We start from the raw sequence: 9,211 nt of genomic DNA, 5'->3' as shown, positions 1-9,211 counted from the left end.
GCCCCGCGCAGCAATGGGACCTCCGTGCTTGCAAGGAAGGGGGGGCGGAGGGCGAGCAATGTCTGAGTCCTACCCTTCTGGGGCGGGTGGGGGGCAAGACTCTCGAGGGGGTTGAAGAGTAACCGGGTGGGGGCGCAGTCAGATCTGGTCCGAATGGGAGCAGAGGCTTAACAGAGAAGGCAGAACACTCGCCCCCAGGCTCAGGGGAAGAAGCCCCCCCCCACCGTTGGTCCCATCTAAGAGTCCGAAAAGTGGGACATGCCAGTTTCTGGGGTGGGGGGGGATGCTTGCTTTAAGCATAACGGGGTTGCCCCATTGAGGAGGGCTGGCAAAGAAGCTCTGTAAACTCACCCCCCCAAATTTCAGCCTCTCCCTTCCCAGTTTCTCTTGTTTCCATCCTCCCCCCACGCCTTTAATAGGTTTAATAAGCTGGGGAAAGGCATCCGTGGCTTCAGAATAATGGCCAGGTACTTCACCACCACATCCCGCTTTCCACATGTTCCAGCTAGCAGCATTAGACTTCCTGCTCATATGTATTTTATTCCTTTTTGGGTACATTCATAGGACTGTGCTGATTTGGCAAGAGACTAATTCAGATTTTCCCCTCATACCGTGTGTTTCCACAGGAGATGGACGAGGAGTGCCAGTTCCTCCGATGTGAGTGATGCCACGCCGATGTCTCAAGCCTCAAACTCCTGCCCTGCCTTCATAATCTGTGTTCCCAGTGCCTTGAGGAAAACAAGCCTTTTGGTCTCTGTGCCATCTGTGGAACGCCACACTCTCACAATGCAGAGATCCCTGAAAGGCAGGATAACCTCCAAGCCGAGGCCAGTCTCTATCAAATGGTCGCTGGTAGCCAAGACTTGGTTTGTGACAACTGTAAGGAGGAGGCAGAGTTTTGGTGTTCCGGCTGTGAGCTGTTCCTTTGCTTCTTGTGTTTTCAAATCCACCAGGGGTACCTGAAGAAAGAGAATCACGAAGCCGGACCATTGAAGGATTGCAGAATTGACATGAGGAAATTTACAGAAACCAAGGCCCAACTCCAAGATGTGGTTGAAAGCGTGACAAAAGAGAAAGGTAGGGTTTTGCAGAGATAGAGTAACCACGGGTGATTCAGCAGAGAGGGGCTAAAAAAGAAGAAGGAAGATTACAGTAGGCTGCATGGAGAAAGTCCCAGAGTTACATCCTAGTTTCTTGAATTAAAAATATAGAGAGGGAAAAACCTGTGTTACTCATGGAGGCTCACCGCTAGTCCCAGGAGTCCAACCTTCCCCAACCAGTTGTTCCCCAGAGGAGCTGCAGCTACAAATTCCCAGCCAGCCCCAGGTGCCAGTGCAAGGTCGAATAGTACCTTCTAAGAGGCTAGAGTACTGGCATGGAATTACTTGAATTATTACAGGTTAATTCAGTTTATTATTGCTGCTTCCAAGGCCCCAAACACATCGCTTGCTAGAAGATGCGGCATTATAGCAAGCTAGCAAAAGCTGCAGAATTCCGTTGGATGGTTGCATCTGTCCCCTATGAGCCTGTTTTCTAACTCCTATTGTTTTCTGCCTTCCTTAGAAGCTGTTCCAGCTCAGTCTCAAACAGGGCCTCAAGAGGTGAGGCTGCTTGCACATATCTCTTACTGTACATCATGGCTGAAGCAGCACCTGATACACCTTCTGGGCAGACTCTTGTTCAAGTGGGTGGTAGAAGATGACAAATGAAAGCCACAGAGGCATACCAAGATACTGAAGGACCTTCACTGCCTTTGTTCTTATCTTCTAGGACCATTTGGGAAGGTTACCGGTAAAAAGGAAATGCATTCAAGAGGAAATGAGCACTCAGGAGCCTCCAAAAATGATCAAAGTCAAGCCATCAAGTGACAATTTGAAGGAGGCTTGCAGGAGTTTAATGGATCAACCAGGTACCAGTTTTGGAACCACAGGAGGCTGCTATGTCGTAGGAAGTCAAGGTGGCCTCAAAGAAAACACTGATGATGGTCTACAGATTACTGATGGCTGTAGGGGATAAGTCGGCTAGTTCATTCCAACAGTGCCAATAAGACAATTGCTCGGGACAATTTCGTCTTAACTGGAGTTCAAGAAGCTTCAGTTTCTCACAGTGGAATGTACCCATGGGAGGCCAAATTGCATTACTGCTTGTGTCTAGTTATTGAGTCCATTCCATACATAGTTCGTGTGCACGTCTTTTCCTCATTCCCGGCTGGGTGGGCAAAATCCCCTTATCCCAAGCCTGTAACAACCTTCCCAAAGGGGAAGATGGGGGTACTGTCGACTTAGTATTCCCCGTACCCTCTTGTGTCCCTAAGCGTGGCACCGGTGCCTGTCGGATTTGGGGTGTGTCCAAACACCCAGAGACTCCCTATTAGAGTACCGACCCTCTGCGCGCTTCCAAACTCCTGATCACTTATCAACTTTGCAAGTTTCTAGCAATTTTGCAATTCCTAGCACACAAGTGGTAATCGTCCAGTTATAGTATCAGCCACTCATTCAAGTACAACCGTAGTCTCAGCTACTTATGCAAGCACAACCTGCCTGGGCACGCGGATCGTCCTGGTCCCACTTGCTATCTGGGTTGCTCTGGTTATCACCCAACAAGAGCTAGCAGAGGCCCAGGGGCGTCTTGAACCAGTTCGACACACAGCCTTGGTCTGCAGTCAGGTTTTATAAAAGGGATCAAACACACATTCCCAGGTTCGGCTTATAGTCATTCACTCACAGACTCGCTACACACATATATCACTTACAACCGAACACTGGGGCACAACCAATTACGCACAAACGCTGGGCTTATAAAAGGAAAGAAAGTTTTGGGTACTCACCCACTGTGATGTCGTCCTAAGTTCATGCAATCGGTTGGCACAAAACCAAAGCTCCCTTTACTACCTTCAGGGCAATCCCGCAGGAAAACCACAAACCCTCCGGGCAAATGGCCCGGTGCCGGCAGGGCGTGTTATCCTCCAGGGACCCAGCCCATCAGGTTAGCCCAGTCCCATTTGGGTCGCCAAATGTTGGAAGAAAAAGTTATCTTACCAGGTCCGTTTCTGAGCCGGGAGTAAAGACACTGGCAAATTGCATGAAGTTAGGAACTTTATTCTTCACCCAAGAGCAGAAGCAATGACAGCAAGCAGTTAGGTGGGCGGCCGCGCAGGACCCCCGCCACACAGCATATTATATACCTTTCGTTACATCCAGACCCATGTTAAGATGTCATGACTTTTCTGATCCAATCAAAGCCAGTTACCTTGATCCATACTCCTCCCCTTACCCAGGACCCCTTTCTCTGGTGCTGATTGAGGTTCTTCCTTTCTGTATGTAAACTAATTTCTTATCACCTTGAGTGTTAACAGCCATATGTATACTATCCTTTATCACTCTGATTGTCCACCAGGCGCTGTCCCGATTTACATCCCTAAGAAACGAGGTTAGGACCGCTTTATCTTTCTTTGTGAGGGGTCATCTGAACAGGAAAAGACTATCAGGTCAAACAGTTTATCTGCTTACATGAATTGTCTCCCAGTCAGAAAGAGACAAACCATGGACAGCAATTAACGCATCCTTGAGATGTTAAGAAGTGTTGAGGGTCACATCCTCAAGAATGCAACCTTTTGATAATCTAAAGTGAGGCCAATCACTGTGAGGTCAACCATACATACAGGAAAGGGAATATTGGCATATTGCTGGGCCTGCTTTTACTTCAGGTTATACAAGCAGGTAAAAATAAATGTCTAAATATCTAAAAATGTCTACATGTCCCAACCTTCTAACAGTATGGTTGAGTGGACAAGTCAGATAGCTTTTGATCTCTAGTGCATCACACTGCTTGTTCATCTTTGCAGGGCTCAAGCCTGTCACTGGACTTTGAGGGTATATCAGGTAGCCCAGTGACGTATCCGTTCATCAATCCTGAAGATTTCAATTTGGATTCAGAGACCGTGGTATTCTTTGACCTCAAGCCTCTACGTAAGTGGCCTTGGTCTCCATCTAAGACATTTCTGACCATGTATATCCTGCGAGCCAGACTAAGTCATCTAGCCTGAAGTAGGTCAACTCAGTCTTCTGTTGGCCTAGAATGGCTTGAAATAACTTCAAGCATGAGTGACACCATCACCTCTGACAGGGTTGGCACGAAGGCCCATAACCCTGCAGGGTCCAGGTATCTCCGGAAAACTCCATCATTCTATCTTCTTAAATTGTTTCTGTGGAGGAATCCTTGTGATACACATCGGGCCTCAAAGGTTGATTTGAGTATTTTTTTTTTTTTTTACTTAGCACCTGATAAGAACTTTTCAGTACTATTTGCTCTTTCAGTATGCATCTCTCTTCCTCCTCCCTCCCTAGTTTTCTTATCTTTATTAAGTATGAGAAATATTTTAATGCCCATAACTTTTATTCATCAGCCTGGACCAACAATGTCTCTCTTTTCTTTGCAGCTGGAAATATCCTTCATCTGGTGGCTCTTGTGAATGAAGAAATCACTTTACCTGTCATGATTTCTTCTCCCCCCCCCCCCCCAAAATACAAGTGGCATAGTATTAGACTCTGGACTGGATCTGTTTCTCAACTATCTCAGCATCCTCTGTGCGCCCATTTTGGTGGGGTACAAACTTTGGTCGATGGGCCTTCCCGCTCTGTTTGATTCTCTGCATAAAATCAACCAAGAAATGCAGTTTGAACACTCCATCTTGGGTTTCATGGATGTTTTTCCCCTCATCAAAGAGAAACTTCCTGAAATCTCTAGTTATGCACTGAAGAATTTAGACAGTATATATCTTCAGGGACAGCTGGATAACACCAAAACAGCTGACTGTGCCAAGTGTCTGAAGGGCCTCTGTACTGTCTTGGAAATCAATCCAGTGACCCAGAGAAATCCTGTGATTACCTGTTCCAGCTTGAGATGTTACTCCACACTTCAACCTCTCCAGCAGAAGAAAGTCCTCTCCAACCCCTCAGCACAGACTTTGGCACTACACAATGTCTCCCTTTTCACACTTCAGACTGTGTATCTAGAGAGGACAGGCTGAAGAAACTGCGTAGGTTTTTAAATGCCAGACGGAGGACCGGTGAGAAAAAAATTCAAAAGTTGAGCAAGATCCGCACCTATTTCCAAAACTTCTCATAATCAGCTCAGCATTCTCCACCCATAGAGATTCACTTAGCAACGCTCTTATTTATCAGGGGATTAAATCACCCTCCTGAACACAAGGGAATTACTTCGAAGTAAAGCCACACAGGGTTGGGTGGTACATCTGGCCAAAAGTATCCTGACATTCTATCACTGTGTTCTCACTGCACTAAGCCATAGACTGCATCATGGTGTTTTATTGAATCAATCACAGTTGGTTAAGTTTGCCATTAAGCTAGGCATAAACCTTGATTTACACACAACCTGACAAGGTACACATGACAAAATTGTGCAGACCACATTATGGCTTAAGGCAGTGTGTCAGAATCCTTGCAATTAATCTGCTAGTTCACTTGCTTCGGTTCTGCCATTAAAGTAGAAAGGGGCAGGGAAGGAAGGTAGACCGTTAAGCGCAGATGGGTTGTTATCTGGCTCCCAGGACATCCAAGGTGGCAACCTGAGAGCCCAGGAATGTCGTGGACACACACAGAAGAGATTCATCAATGGGGGGCGGGGGGTGAGGTGGAAGTGAAGTAAAATTAAGTCTGGTGTGTAAGCAACTCAGTCCCAGCTATGCCTTAGAGCTGTACACTACTGCTTTCTCAATAAATCTACTTTTCTTTGAATCTACATTGGTTTCAATGAGAGTTGTTTTCACTGGGAACTGAGTACCGCAGTTCTTACACAGTGCTTAAATCCAACCGAAACGGTCATCTCAATCATTTTGGTATCTCTCGAGGGATCTTTGTTCATACACATTAAACATCTTTTTCTGCTCGCCTTGCCCAGACTACCAATATCACACTGTTACACAGCACATTATTGTTTGGACAGAAGCCTACTGTAGAATTCAAGCAGGGACATTGCACCAAGCCTTCATAGTTTATCTGTAGCTTGTGTGATGTGAACCCAACCCAGAGGATAGGGAATTCCAATTCCAACACAGAATTGGCTGGGATGAAATCTGAATGTCCCGTAAGAATTAGCAAGAAAGCTCACAGAGTGTTTTAGGAAGCTGAGAACGTCTTCAGTTGTAGGTTACACCAGTAGCCTCCCAAATTTGGTGAATTTCAACTAGCAGCAGCTCTAAAAAAGCCTAGTCAGTGAGAAGGGCTGCTAGAAGTAACAGGGTAGCAGTACCTGTAATGTCACATGTCTTGTTTCTTTCCAATTTCTGTGTCTTGCAATCCAGGAAATCTCATGAAATATCCTACATATAAATTAAATACCGTGACAATATTAGCAAATTGCAATCAGGAAACATTAGAACAATAACAACTTATCTGAAGTCCCAGATTAACTTTGTTTGACTCAACCCCCCCTACCCCTCAAAACCTAGATGGTCACTTTGTCTGAATCCTTAAGCATTTGACTTTTCGAGGTCAAACACTTTAAGGATTTGAGGTCCAACTTTCACCATTAAAAGTGAAGATTGAGAACGTAATATTATTAGGGACAGAAGCTTCAACAGAATGTGCTTTCTCAACACCTATTGTACCATAAATCCACCACTCATAAAGGTATATTATCCATACGAATTTCTCTTCTCTTCTTTATTTATTTATATTTATTTAAATATCATTTTATTTCTATGGCCACCCCTCTCACAAGAAGAGACTCTGGGCAGTGTTTTGTTTTCATTGATGTCTTGGTCTTGAGGACTTGCACCTGGCATTCCCTTCCTGTAGCTGCATGTTTTTCTCTACTGCATCGAATCTGAAACAAGAACCATGTTTTGGCTGCAGCTGTTTGTCTCTTAGAAGTTGACTGAGCATCACACATGTGTGCACATACCTGGTTCTTGTTTAGAAAACATAACAGCAAAGTCCTCCTTGCAGAACCAAACTATCGTTCAGGTGAGGAGATCTGCTCGCCTTACCCAGACTTACCAATATCACACTGTTACACAGCACATTATTGTTTGGACAGAAGCCTACTGTAGAATTCAAGCAGGGACATTGCACCAAGCCATCATAGTTTATTTGTAGCTTGTGTGATGTGAACCCAACCCAGAGGATAGGGAATTCCAATTCCAACAGAGAATTAACCCTGCAAGTCACATCGGTGGCTGAGTTCACACATTCTGCGAAAACATCTCTAGTGTTAGATTTCTTTAAAGAAGCCAGGGGGTCTGCATAGTAGTAAACTATGAGCCATATATGAACTATGGCTGCTAAGCATGGGCAACTTTATTTTTTATACAGCTATTAAGTATATATAAGCAAGTATATAAGAAATTAAGTAGTTCAGCAAAATATCAATATTTTTATAGGTAATATGCTTTGAAACACTGGAATATTTTTTATCCTGCATGTCTCAGTGCTATATTGAAGGGACTAAGCAGGGGAACCTGTGGCCTTCCATAGGAGACTACATTTCCATGGTCATTGGCAACGTTGGCTGGAGCTGATAGGTGTTAGAATCCAAAACATCTGGAAGTGGTTGATCACCCACTACTGTACTGCATTCAGTCAAACGGTGGCCTCAAGCAAGGATTGCTTTACTATGGTTTGTTGAATAAACCCCAATAAATCATGGATGACAATCTCCAAGAGCTAGATTTGCATAATGTGCTAAACCAGAGCATTCAGTCAGCCAGTAGAGGGCAGCAAAGAGATACAATATCAAAAACTCTGAAACTCTGCTACCATCTAGAGGAGGTCTAGATTTTGGCAGCCGAGACCTGGTAGCCCTGTGCTAGATCGAAGGATTTGATTTCCTTCCCCCTTTAGCCTTATTACAATCTTGGGGAATGTGGGTAAAGAGGCTCCCTGGCTTTTAACACTTGCGTGGCAGGCCAACAGTCCTCAGGTGAAGCTGTCTCTTGATCATATGTCTTTATGGAGGTACACTTCTCCTGTTGAATTGGTCTAATTCAGTTATGGCATGCATAATAACCTTGTTATTTTAAAAAGGGCTAATCCTACCCACCCGTTTCTGGTGCTTTCATTCTTCTGTCCCAAAGCTGGTTTTGCTGCAACAGGCTGGTTAACATGGGTTTGTCTCCACTTTGGGGTAGATGACAGAGACAACCTGGTGCTAGATTCTAAGGAGAACAGCAGTCTAGAAGTTACCAACCCAGGTATTTCTGATCCTTTCCAGAAGTAAGCTAGTTTCCCTCTCACACAAATGTTCAAATGCTTAACTGTGGCTTACTGGGATGAACCCCAGTTGATTGAGTTCAAGCAACATGCTAAGCCATTGTTTATAAACCACAATGTCTAGGTTTATGCCACAAAACACTGAAGACAACAAGCAGCATCACGGCTGAACATAATTTACAAATCCAAGTCATGACATTCAATCAAACCAAGATCATTTTGCAGTTGGGGACCTGAGGCTCCTATTCCTCTTCCGTACTCCTCGCCAACCCAAAGGAAGAACTAACATTTCCTCTTACACCCAAGACAGTAGAGCATTGACAAACCGAGTTCACATCCTGTTTGGCCATAATGGGGTTGATTTGGGTGAGGCTGAATGTGTTGTATGAACCCATCTACTGTGATTTGTAAACCAGGACTTATTTAAGCCTCCACATGTATGAACCCAGCTAAGTGGAATGAGGCAATATAGCATTTTAAACCACGTTTAGCCGCACTGCAGAAACCACCACCCAGAGTTGCAGAGTTTGAATTGTGCAGCCATACAAATGCATAAATAAATTCTTTCCCCCCGTAACAGCCCCTTTGAACGGGTTACCTATTGCATACCCCTGATATCCAGCATGGACAGTATTGTAATAATAGAAACAATAATATAAATGTATATCCTGCCTTTCGAGTTATTATTACAACCAGTACAAGGCAGTGGTTAAGGTTCTAGACCGGTGTTTCTCAACCTTGGCAGCTTGAAGATGTGTGGACTCCAACCCCCAGAATTCCCCAGGCAGTATGCTGGCTAGGGAATTCTGGGAATTGGAGTCCACGCATCTTCAAGCTGCCAAGGTTGAGAAACACCATTCTAGACTTAGAACCAGGAGACCTGGGTTCAAATTCCCCACCTGACCTCAGAACTTGGGAAGGGGGGCAGCCAGGTTCCCTCAGCCTACCTTATAAGGTTGTTCCTGTGGGGATAAAATTAG

At 44.9% G+C, this 9,211-nt stretch overlaps 1 pseudogene across 1 annotated transcript; it reads left to right on the top strand.

Annotated features, from left to right (window-relative positions):
- The first annotated feature begins 183 nt into the window (after positions 1 to 183).
- LOC148214783 (protein PML-like) lies at positions 184 to 5,692 on the top strand (annotated as a pseudogene). The gene is made up of 5 exons (XR_015797510.1): positions 184 to 1,077; positions 1,564 to 1,601; positions 1,771 to 2,005; positions 3,816 to 3,968; positions 4,439 to 5,692. The product of XR_015797510.1 is annotated as a protein PML-like (transcript).
- Positions 5,693 to 9,211: the final 3,519 nt, after the last annotated feature.

This window comes from Python bivittatus, unplaced genomic scaffold (genome assembly GCF_059951505.1).
Source record: "Python bivittatus isolate LINGU-HERP-01145 unplaced genomic scaffold, Pbiv_v1 ctg000530_np1212, whole genome shotgun sequence".
Classification (NCBI taxonomy): domain Eukaryota; kingdom Metazoa; phylum Chordata; class Lepidosauria; order Squamata; family Pythonidae; genus Python; species Python bivittatus.
Note: the sequence above shows the minus strand (reverse complement) of the source record. Positions and strands in the feature narration are given on the sequence as shown.